At 41.8% G+C, this 12598-nt stretch overlaps 1 protein-coding gene across 4 annotated transcripts in view; it reads left to right on the top strand.

The window, feature by feature from the left end:
- The window catches only part of TRIM2 (tripartite motif containing 2), a 186119-nt gene that overhangs the window by 59883 nt on the left and 113638 nt on the right, over window positions 1-12598 (top strand). The gene's annotated exons all lie outside the window — the stretch shown is intronic.

Below are 12598 nucleotides of genomic sequence, written 5' to 3'. Positions count from 1 at the left end.
CCGGTTCCAGAAGCTGCGTTTTTAATCACTATGTGATACCCGGCGCCGGGTGGGGCGGTGGGGTGCGTTATAGTCTTTATTTTATATGTATTCAGACCCCTACTTCTGTAGGGGTTTCTGTAATAATAGCTAATAATTCTTAACATTTATTGCACTGCTAACGGTGGCAGACCCTGTTTCAAGTTCTTTGTGCATCGTAACTAATTCAGTGTTTGTGACTACTATTAGTACCACGTAACCAGTGAGGAAACTGAGGCCAGAGCAGTTGGTTAAATATTTTGTCCCAGGTGGCAAGATTAGGAAGTGGCAGAGTTATCTCAAAGCTTTTGTTCTTATGATGCTGTCTGTACATTTATCTGTGACCATATCTCTGATACTGCTTCAGGGAACATTTTGAAGCTGGTATTACTAGAGCATAAGATAGAAATATTTTGAAGGATCTGTATACATATCACAAAATTATTTTTCAGAAGCACTGGATAGTTAGCTAATTCGTGTTCCCATGAATGCTGTCCAAATGACTAAGGAATCTAAAAGTTGGATAAGCCCCTGAGCAATGCGTCTATATACCTTTTGGACTTTTATCGGTTAATCTGGGCATTTACTATCATTATTTTTAAGAAAATAAAATATATGTCTGGCTCAAAACTCTATTTTCAAGCAAGCATCTGGGGTGCTGCTAATGTTCTATTTCTTGGTCTGGATAGTGTTTACCCTTTGTGGTTTTTTATAATAATTCATCAAGCTCTTGCCTTAGGACTTGTGTAATTTTCTGTTTGTAATTTATACTTACTAAAAGTTTGTTTTCTTTTTTCCTTAGGCCTCTGATTGAAGCCTAAATTCTTTATTTGGGGGGGGGGGTTTCTTTTTATTTTTATTTATTTATTTACTTTTAACTTTTGTTTAAATTTTAATTGGAGGCTAATTTCTTTACAATATTGTGGTGGTTTTTGCCATACATTCACATGAGTCAGCCATGGTTGTACATGGTTCACACATGGTGTACATGTGTTTCACCCAGAAAAGTTTATTTTTAAACAAACTATCGAATATAACCTTTTGGAAATTAGGAGATAGAACATATTGGAATCCATTGTAAAGAACAGGAAAATGACTCAGTCACCATCATATTTTCTCCACATGTTGGATAAAAGGAGATTTAAAAAGAAGGTTTCATGATTCCTTCTTTCTTTCCACTTCGAACGCGAGAATTAGACATCAAACCACAATAGTACTAAGAAATGCAGTTCAAAAAAAGTCCCTTTTTTGCTTTTGTTTTCTCCAAGAAAGTTTTTTTGTTTGAAACTTCCAAAGTATGACACATATTTAAAGTATGCAAGGTTATAGTGAATGAGGTTTGGCAAGGACTTGAGAACAATGATTACAATCCTAGAGAGAGTTGTGCTCTATCTTGTTTTTCTAATAATCTGTTCCTTAATATTTGGTTTTGAGGTAGTGGGTTCTGTGATATGGCCTGATGCATTCAGTAATGTCCCTAAAGGCTCAGGTACATCTTTCCATGGCTAATGGATCCAGCCCAAGAAGATCAATATATCATCCTTTCAAGAAAATATTCTAAGGAAGTATGTTCTTACTCTAATGGAAGCCAGTAGCAATTTCCTTGTCAAGTTTCCAGTTGTTTTAAAATATCACTTTAGTGCTTATTTCCCTCTGATGACTTTATGTTTGATATGAAGTTAATTGTTTAACCCCAGTCAATTTCTTAGTTCCTGGACTCTAGCTGTAATTTTCATCAGTTTTTATTCCTCTGCCACAGAGGACCAAAGTGGCTTCAGGATGAGGGCCTTTCTTGATGAGACAGAAGAAGCCACGTTTCCCAATTCTTCCTTCAGTTTCTAACCTCTCAGTGTCTCACCATGAGATTCTTTGAGTTCTTTGACTGAGTTACCAGTATTCCTTTATTTGAGCTGACTTTCTTCCATTTCTACCTAACATCTCACCATTATCTCTGTGTAAGGCTGCCGTCGCAAAACTCCACAGGCTGGGTGGCTTAAATAACAGAAATGAATTTTCTGTCTGTTCTGAAACTGAAAGTTCAAGATGGAGGTGCCTACGGGAGCGGGTTCTGATGAGGGCCCTCTTCCTGGTTAGCAGAAGCAGCCTCTCACTGTCCTCACGGCCTTTTTGCTCTGGAGAGAGAGAAAGCTCTGGTGTCCCTTCCTCTTCCTATAAGGACACTAATCCTATTGGATTAGGACCTCACTTTATGACCTCATTTAACCCAATTACTTCCCTAAAAAGCCCTATTTCCAAATACCCCTGCAATAACTGGGGTGAGGGCTTCAAAATATGAATTTAAGGGAGGATACAGCTCACTCCATAACCTTACCAGAGTCACTACAGTTAAAACTAAGCTTTGTTTCAGGGATTCCCTGGTGATCCAGTGGTTAGGGCTCAGTGCTGTCACTGCTAGGCTCAGGCTAAGTCCTAGGTCGGGGAGCTAGGACCCAGAAGCCAGACAGTATAGCCACAAACAAACAAACAAAACTTTGTTTTCCCTTCCAAAGTAACATTTTTTAAAATTAAACTTTTTTGCCTAGTGATTCTGTTATATAACATTTAATTTTTAACTTTGTAAAACATTTTTGAGTTTCTGCTGACTGTACTAAGGGAATCCAGACATAAAGAAGACACGGATGCTCCTTAAGTAGATGCCTCCAGGAGTCTATAAAGTAATGAAAGAGATGAATCGCGTGCACAAAGAACCAGAATACCTGGGAGACTGGAGGTACTTTAAATAAAATAGTGTGCCATGGAATTCAGAGGAAAAGGGGATCTTCCTCCGAGGGCCACCACCTGAGCTGCACAATCGGGGACAGGCAGGCAGTGAACCGGGGAGGGTGTAGGCGAGACCACAGCAGGCTCAGCGGACACCACGGAGGCAGGAAAGTGAGCTCAGCTGAGACTGAGGAGTCGGGAGGGAACGCTGTGGAGTCTGCCCTTATGGTGTAAGAGGAGGCTAATTCTGAAATCAACACTTAAGAAGAGTCACTGTAACCAAGTTGCCCTTGGCAGTCTGGACATTTTGTCTCAGTAATTCTAACACCATCAGTTTTCCCTCCAGTGTTGCAGCAGACCAGTTTCTTTGGCTGAGCACCAGATGAAATGTGTAGCTGGCTGTATTGCGGGAGAGGGAGAAAAATGAATAGGTGGGAGCGTATCTTTAAAAAATAAGATCACACTGACCATGGCAGGGTACTCATCCAAAGGGAGTCACAGCACCAAGACTGAGAGAATGGTAGATTCTTTCCAAGTTTCCTCCTCAAAATATGTTTTTCACTTACAACACTGGATGTAAATGTATGAACAGGCAACAGAAAGGAAATATTCATGGAAAAGAGTGTATTTAAAATGTTCCCATCACTAATGATCAAGTAAATACAAAATTTAAAAACAGTGAATTACTATTTTCTCCTTATCAGATTAGCAAACATCTTAAAATAATACTGTTGGTAAAGGAGTGTGTCTCATGGCACATCTAACTAATGGGAATGTAAACTGGTACAGCCTTTCTAGAAAGTAATTGTGCAATGTTTTACTCTCTTGAGTGCCCCAGAAATGTTCATATACCTTGATTTGGTAATCCCACTTATAGGAATCTATGCTGAAAATACAGAGGTGTAGACAAAGGTTTGTGCTTAACAATTTCATGAAGTTTAATTTATAATAATTAAAAATTTAGAAGCAATCTAAATGTGAACATTTTGAAAATTGGTTGCATAAATGATATTATAAATTAATGCAATATTCTTCAGCTGTTTAAAAATGTGTTTTCAAATAATTTTACTGATAAGTTTGCATATATTTTTAAAAAGCAGGTCTCAAAATCATGTATGTAATAAAAATACACTTGAGGAAAAAAATAAATTACATTTATTTATAAATATTTATCATGCATATTATATGTCTGGCAATGTATTTATCTGTAGGTAGTGGCCCTATAAATGATTTCTATTTTATTCTTTATACCTTACTGTGTTTTCCAAATTTTCTAGGTCATTTAATTGCTTTTTATTTGAAAATAGCATCTTAATAAAATCTTTTTCATCTTTTAGGGCCTAAGTCCACCCTTTCATAAAGTACTTCCTGGACTAATAGGAAATAACCTCTAGCTTTTCTGTGATTCTTTTGTACTGGTGTTAACATGTATGGTCTTGAATTGCAGCCGCTGTATGTATGACATTCATCCTGACTGATTTGGAAGCTAGTAGAGAACAGGGATTATGGCTTAGAGGTCCTGAGTTTCTGAGCAAAAGCCTAGTTCTCCTTCCCTACCTTCCATAAAGCCTTTTCTACTACTTGAAAAAGTGGGTGATTTCTTCGTCCCTTGAATCTTCAAAACAGCTTTTTATGCCTCTTTTATTGGAGGCCCATTCTGCTTTGGATGATAGTTAATTGTGTTTGTCTTGACCTTCTATTTTGTCATCCAACTCCTGATTATAGGAAGCCAATCTTGTTCCTCTATGTGCCAAGAGCAGTGCCTTGTACAGTGTGTGTGCTCAGTAGACAGTTGGACCTATGACTACCTGTGTATGGTGTTAGAGAATGTTCTGCTTTCATTCTTTTACATTTGGCTGTCCAGTTTCCCCTGCACCACTTGTTGAAGAGACTGTCTTTTTTCCACTGTGTATTCTTGCCGTCTTTGTCATAGGTGAATTGACCACAGGCACATGGATCTATTTCTGAGCTTTCTATCCTGCTGCATTGATCTGTGTCTGGTTTTGTGTCAGCACACTGCTGTTTTAATGACTGTAGCTTTACAGTATAGTCTGAAGTCAGGGAGATTTACAGTATAGTAAATACTGTAGCTTTACAGTATAGTCTGAAGTCAGCTTGATTCCTCCAGCTCCAATTTTCTTTTGTATGACTGCTTTGGTAATCTGCAGTGTCCTTTGTGTTTCCATAGACATTAACAAATTTTTTATCCTAGTTCTGTGAAAAATGCCATTGGTAATTTGATAGCACTGCATTGAATCTGTAGATTGCCTTGAGTAGTATAGTCTTTTGACAATATTGATTCTTCCAGCCCAAGAATATGATGTATCTTTCCATCTCTGTGTCAGCTTCACTTTCTTTCATCAATGTCTTATAAGATTTGAAGTACAGGTCTTTTGCCTCCTTAGGTAGGCTTATTCCTAGGCATTTTATTTTACTTTATTTTAATAGAAGAATAATTGCTTTACAGAATTTTGTTGTTTTCTGTCAAACATCAGCATGAATCAGCAATAGGTATACATATGTCCCCTCCCTCCCATCCCCCTCCCCATCCCACCCCTCTAGGTTGATACAGAGCCCCTGTTTCAGTTCCCTGAGTCATCCAGCAAATTCCCATTGGCTATCTACTTTACATATGGTAATGTAAGTTTCCATGTATTCTATTTTTGATGTGATGGGAAATGGGATTATTTCCTTCATTTCTCTTTCTGATCTTTTGTTGTTAGTGTATAGAAATGGGACAGATTTCTGTGTATGGACCTATAACTGAATGAACATGGACTCTTTCCAGTTGTTTCCAACAGGTACCCAGCAGTTAGTGCCTGCTCTGAGGAGCTGAAGACTGCTCTACAGGCCAAGGAGCAGAAGGTGAGGTTCGAGATGCCCCAAAGCACTGGGCAGTGGCAGTCAGGAAGCCCAGCCCTCCAGAAGAATCTGCCAGGGAATACCTTCACCTTAGACACATGATGCATCAAATACTACTGTTTACCTCTCCTCTGGGTCCTGAGAACTTTATCTGTGAAGTTTTACCTTCTTTCACCATTTCACAAACTTGTAGAGATTAATTGATTCCCCAGAGAATTCCATTTCTCCAATCATAAATTGAACACCATAGATTTGCCCTGCAACCCATTTCAGACCCCCCAGAGGTGTTCATTTAGAGAAAAGATTAAAATCAAGGATTGCTGGAGAAGGAAATGGCAACCCACTCCAGTATTCTTGCCTGGAAAAGTCCATGGACAGAGGAGTCTGGCGGGCTGAAGTCCATGGGATTACATGACTGAGCATGTGTGCACAAGGGTGGAGGGAAATGGGTTGGTAGCAATAAAGTGGTAGAACTAAAAAATAAAATAAAAAATAAAATAAAAAAAAATAAAATCAAGGATTGCATAAATATAATTTTAGAATAAAACAAATACAGTAAGGAAATAAGCACAAGATTAAGTTCCTTTGAACATGTGTTTACTGTGCTGTAAGTTTTCACAAAGCCTTGAGAATGATCCAAAGATTAAACAGGACATTGATCTCATTCATTAGATCCCGAGAGACTATAGCACTATAGCAGGAAGGGAAGGACTGGAGAGGGATGGAGGTATATGTGTGTTTGTGGGGGGTACCGCACAGGACTGCAGGGGTCTGGGGTGGGGCCAGATAGAGGTGAGAAATAATTGGGTGGTGGAGACAAAAGAGACTTGGATTCAATCCCTGGATTGGGAAGATCCCCTGGAGGAGGGCACTGGCAACCCACTCCAGTATTCTTGCCTGGGGAATCCTACAGACAAAGGAGCCTGGTGGGCTACAGTCCACGGGGTCACAAAAGGGTCACACAGGAGGGTCCTGAGCACAATTTGCTACATTTGTATGGGTGTGGGGGGCGGGCAGCAGTTCCCACCACCATCACCAAGCAATTTTCTGCAACACCAGCAGGGTGTCCTACAGTTCAGTTCTGACACTGATCGCTGGAGAGAGCATCAGAGCCCACAGGTCAAGGGTTTGGTCTCACAAGACTGCACCCTCCACCCCCCCACCTGCCCCCCTGAAGCCAGTCACAAGTCCAGGTTGTCACCTGTGCTTCTGACCCACCGGCTATAGATGGGGGGTTTAAATGACCCCCTCCTTAGGGTCAATTCACTTGCTAGAGCAGCTCACAGAACTCAGAGAAACACTTTACTTACTAGATCACCAGTATTATGAAAGGATATAACTCAGGAACAGATGGGTGGAGAGATACGCAGGGCAAGGGTGGGGGAAGGGTGAGGAGCCTCTGGGCCCTCTCCAGGGACACTACTCTCCCCGAATCTCCATGTGTTCCCCAGCCTGGCTCTCAGAACTATGTCCTTCTGAGTTTTTATGGAGGCTTCATTGCATAGGCATGATTGATTAAACCATGGGTCAGTGGAAACTGATTCAACCTGCAGCCCTTCTCTCCTCCCTAGGAGTCAGGGTGTGGGACTGAGCAGTCTAGCCAGTCTCCATCCTTCGGTGTGATCCAGAAGTCACCTCATTAACATAACAAGACACACTTAAAGGTCCTATCACTCAGGAGAGTTCAAGGGTTTTAGGAGCTCTGTGCCAGAAATGGAACGAAGACTGAATATGTATTTCATATTATAAATCACAATATAGTGATTTATATCACAATAGAGTGGGATTCAGATAGAATAGGAAAGGCTTTAGGAAAAATAGCAAAACCCAAAGTTCTTTTTTTTTTTTTTTTAAACAGAAGACCTTTAATAACATTTCTCCAACTCACATATCCACTACAATAGGATAAGGAAAGGACTTGGCATGTAAACTCATGAACAAAGTCAGAAACTGTTATTATTAGTAGTAGTATTAGTACCCTTGTAACACCTCTCACTGAATGTTCTATCCCCTCATATGGTGGTTCCATTGTGTGTTTTTGCAAATTCCATTTTAAGCTAGTGATGGTGCTTGCGGGGAAAGGACAAACCTTCAACTACTTTCATAAGAAGTTGTAGTACATATACACAATGGAACATCACTCAGGTATTAAAAAAGAATGCATTTGAGTCAGCTCCAATGAGGTGGATGAAACTGGAGCCTATCACACAGAGTCAAGTAAGTCAGGAAGAGAAACACCAATAAAGTGTATTAATGCACATATATGGAATTTAGAAAGACGGCAAAAACGATCCTATATGCAAGAGGGCAAAAGAGACACAGATGTAAAGAGCAGACCCCTGGACTCTGTGGGAGAAGGTGAGGGTGGGATGATTTAAGGGAATATCACTGAAATGTATAGTCAGTTCAGTTCAGTCACTCAGTCGTGTCCCACTCTTTGCAACCCCATGAATCGCAGCACACCAGGCCTCCCTGTCCATCACCAACTCCCAGAGTCCGCCCAAACCCATGTCCATCGAGTCGGTGATGCCATCCAGCCATCTCATCCTCTGTCGCCGCCTTCTCCTCCTGCCCCCAATCCCTCCCAGCATCAGGGTCTTTTCCAATGAGTCAACTCTTTGCATGAGGTGGCCAAAGTACTGGAGTTTCAGCTTCAGCACCAGTCCTTCCAATGAACACCCAGGACTGATCTCCTTTAGGATGGACTGGTTGGATCTCCTTGCAGTCCAAGGGACTCTCAAGAGTCTTCTCTAACACCATAGTTCAAAAGAATCAATTTTTTGGTGCTCAGCTTTCTTCACAGTGAAACTCTCACATCCATACATGACCACTGGAAGAACCATAGCCTTCACTAGACGGACCTTTCCATGTGTAAAATAGATGACCAGTGCAGTTTCAATGCAGGAAGCAGGGCACCCAAAGTCGGTGCTCTGGGACAACCCAGAGGGGTGGGGTGGGGAGGGGATTCAGGATGGAGGGACACATGTGCACCTGTGGCTGATCCATGGTGATGCGTGGTGAAAACAGCCACACTATGGCAATTATCTTCATTGGGATAGCTGGCAGATCGAGAAGATAGTAGACTCGTGTCTCCAAAAAGCCTCACCCAAAGTTCTAAGTCAGTAATGGATATAAGATGTGATATGAGACAGGTTGTTTGGGGGGGGGGGGAATGGAAAAAAATGGTATTTAACCCAACCCAGTGCATCTGTCAATGTTCTTAGCTACTGACAACACTACTCTAGTTAGTTTGAGCATGAAGGGAATTAATTAAAGAATATTAAAACACCCTCAAGAAAGTGAAAGAACAACCTACAGGATGAGAGAAAATATTCTCAAATCATTTTCCATTAAGAGACTTGTTTCCAGGATACAAAAATTAGACACTAAAAGATAAATTTTAAAAAGACAATTAAGAATGGACAAAGAATGATGATTGCACAACAGCGTGAATAAATGTACTTAGTATCACTGAACTGTGCACTTAAAAATGATTAAAGTGGTAACTTTTATGGATTTTTTAAGCACAATTTAAAAACCTTGAATGGGTGTGGTGCAGAAGGGGGACCCCTTTCAGGGTCTGAGGGTTGGCTCTTGCCTAATACTCAGAAATGAATTGTTCAGAGAGACCCTCATGCTGACAAAGCAAGAGCATTTATCGGAAAAGGGGCACCCAGGCAGAGAGCAAGAGGGTGCGGGAACCCAGGAGGACTGTGCTGCCACGGGGCACGGTCTCAGGTTTTGTGGTGATGGGGTTGGGTGCCGGGTTATCTCTGGCCAGTCATTCTGACTCAGCGCTCTTCTGAGGGGAACAGCATCAGTCAGGATGAATTCTATCGAGAAGGATTCTGGGAGGCTGGCAGGACATATGAACTGGCATCTCCTCTCTCCTTTTGACCTTTTCTGAATTCTTCTGGTTGGAGGCATCCTCTTTGTTTCAAGTTCTTTACCAGAACCTCCTGCTGTAGGATAACTCGTGCAGCTGGTTACTATGGTGCCTGGCGAGGTCAGGTGGTTTTGGAGAGTCCCCTAAAGGATTTTAACAGACATTTTTTCAGAGAAGATACACAAATGGTCAAGAAGCACATGAAAAGATATTCAGCATTATTAGTCATTAGGGAAATGCCAATCAAAACCACAATGAGAGACCACTTTATGCCCACTGGGAAATTAGAACCCTAATGTATTTCTAGTGATAGTGTAACATGATGTAACTGCTTTGGAAAACAGTCTGGCAGTTCCTCAAAATTTTCAACATAGAATTACCATATGACCCAGTAATTCACTTCCTAGATATATATATACCCAAGAGAAATGAAAATATATGTTCATACAAAAACTTGCACACATTTAAACAGCATTATTCATACCAGCCAAAAAGTGAAAACAATCCACTGATGAACCAATAAACAAAATATAGTATATCCAGACAATGAAGTATTATTTGGCAATACAAGGAATGATGCATTGATTTGTGCTACAGTACAGATAAATCTTTAAAGATTTTTCGTCAGTGAAAGAAGCCAGAACCAAAAAGACCACATGGTATATGACTCCATTCATATGAAATGTCCAGAACAGGCAAATCCATAGAGACAGAAAGTAGATTAGTGGTGGCCTGGGGCTGGGAGGAAGGGGAAGTGGGGAGTAATCACAAGTGTACATGAAGTTTCTCTTCAGGGTGATGAAAATGTCCTGGACTTAGGTAGTGAACTTAGATGGTGGCACAACCTTGTGAATATACTAAAAGCCACTGAATTGTACACTTTTTTTGAAGATTCATTTTTTAAAAATTGAAGTATAGTTGATTTACAGTGTGGTGTTACTTTCAGTGTCTAGCAAAGAGATTCAGTCATACACACACACACACATATACATATCTTGTTGGTTATCTATCATATATATGTGGATTACACAGTTTAAATGGATGAATTTTATAGTGTGAATTATATCTCAATAAAGCAGTTATTTTTTTTTTTTTCTTTTGTAAGACTATTACATGGCTCAGAGAATCTCCGAGAAATCCAGAGAATTAGACTTAGAGGTCACCCCACTGAGAACGATGCCTACATTGTATCACAGGAAGGATCCAGTATGAGCCCAGGACTGTTCCTCTGGGCATGAGCGACTCGGACCTTCACCCAATACTGTTCCTCCGGGCATGCGCATCTCGGACCTTCACCCCTGCTGGCCCTGGGCCTCCGTATCTTTCTACCAGATCCCTTCCCACCACCTCACAGAAAGCAGCTTCCTTAGAGTCTGCTTTCCCATATGGCTCTCATCCAGACTGAAGCCTAGCAACCAGCCACCTGACTGCCAGAGCCTAGGCAGGTTTCAAGCCCTAGCTGTAAAAGAGGCCGAGAAAGCAGGCTGGGCCTGGGGACGAGTCACACTAATGTCCACTGCCCCCAGTTCCCTCAGGGAGTTTGCTGGATAATGATGTTGTTTTTAGATTTATTTTTTATTTTTTGCAGTGCTGTGTGGCTTGCAGGACCTTAGTTCCCCAACCAGGGATCAAATCCAGGCCCCGGCAGTGACAGCGCTGAGTCCTAACCACTGGACCTCCAGGGAATTCCCTGGGCAATGATTTTAAGATCACAAAATACTGGAGCTAAATATTTGAAGTTCACGTGTTCTGACCGTTTGGTCCAATGACTACCACACTGCCAGGGCAATGGCGGTCTCTAGCCCTACTTTGCCTGACTTGGTAAGCATTTGGCAACGCCAATGATTCCTCTCAAACACATCTCTTCATTATGTCACCCTTCTTGCACCTTCTAATCATCATCTTCTCACCTCCCACCCAGATCTGCTCTTTTAGCCACTTAAAACTGGTGTTTCTCTACAACTCCATATTGAATCCCACTCTTGATAACTTAATTTGCACTCTGAATGTTATGGGTCGAATTGTGTCCCACTAAAATCCCTATGTTGAAATCCTCACAGCCAGTACCTCAAAATGTGACTTTATATGCAAATACAATCATTTCAAAATAGATAGAAATAAGGGCAGATGTAATGGTTACAATGGGTGTAACTGGTTACTTCATACTGGAGTGGGGTGGCCTCTAATCCAGTATCGTGGGTGCGTGCTGAGTCCCTTCAGTCCTGTCTAACTCCATGAAACCCTATGGATTGTAGCCCGCCAGGCTCAGTTGTCCATGGGATTCACCAGGAAAGAGATACTGCAGTGGGTTGCCATGCCCTCCTCTAAGGGATCTTCCCGCCCCAGGGATCAAACCTGCGTCTCTTAAGTCTCATCTCTTGCATTGGCAGGCAGGCTCTTTTACAACTAGCACCACCTGGGAAGCCCCAATCTAGTATCACTGGTGTTTTTATAGAAAGGGGACAATTGGACCCAGACACTCACACAGGGAGAAGGCCCTGTGATTGAAGTTATGCTGCCACAAAGTCAAGGAGCTATCAGAAGCCGGGGAGAGTCCTGGCACAGATCCTTCCCTGGGGCCCTCAAGGGAGCATGGCTCTGTTCACCCACTGATCTTGGATCTTTAGCCTCTAGAACTGTGAGACAATAAATGTCTGTTGTTTAAGTCACTCCCTTGGTGGTATGGAAGCTCTAACAAATGTTGTGTATTTCCTTTCCTTCTGTACTTACCTTCTTCTTCTAAGTGGTGTGTGTATGCATGTTCAGTCGCTCAGTTGTGTCCAACTCTTTGCAACCCTATAGATAAGGGCCCGCCAGGCTCCTCTGTCCATGGGATTCTCTGGGCAAGAAGAACCAGAGTGGGTTGCCATTTCCTCCTCCAGGGGATCTTCCCAACCCAGGGATTAAACCAGCGTCTCCTGTGCCACCTGCATTGGCAGGCAGATTCTTTTACCACTGAGCCACCTGGGAAGCCCTCTTATAAATGGACACAGCCAAATTTATATTTTTAGCCGGTAACACCCCAAATACCATATAGGTCCATGTGGCAGTCTTGCCTGCTGCGACATTTGCAGCTGGATAGGCCACAGAAACCAGAACTCGGGCGCCACT

Source organism: Cervus canadensis, chromosome 1 (genome assembly GCF_019320065.1).
Source record: "Cervus canadensis isolate Bull #8, Minnesota chromosome 1, ASM1932006v1, whole genome shotgun sequence".
NCBI lineage: Eukaryota > Metazoa > Chordata > Mammalia > Artiodactyla > Cervidae > Cervus > Cervus canadensis.
The sequence above is the reverse complement of the archived record's forward strand: the minus strand, read 5'-3'. Positions and strand labels throughout refer to the sequence as shown.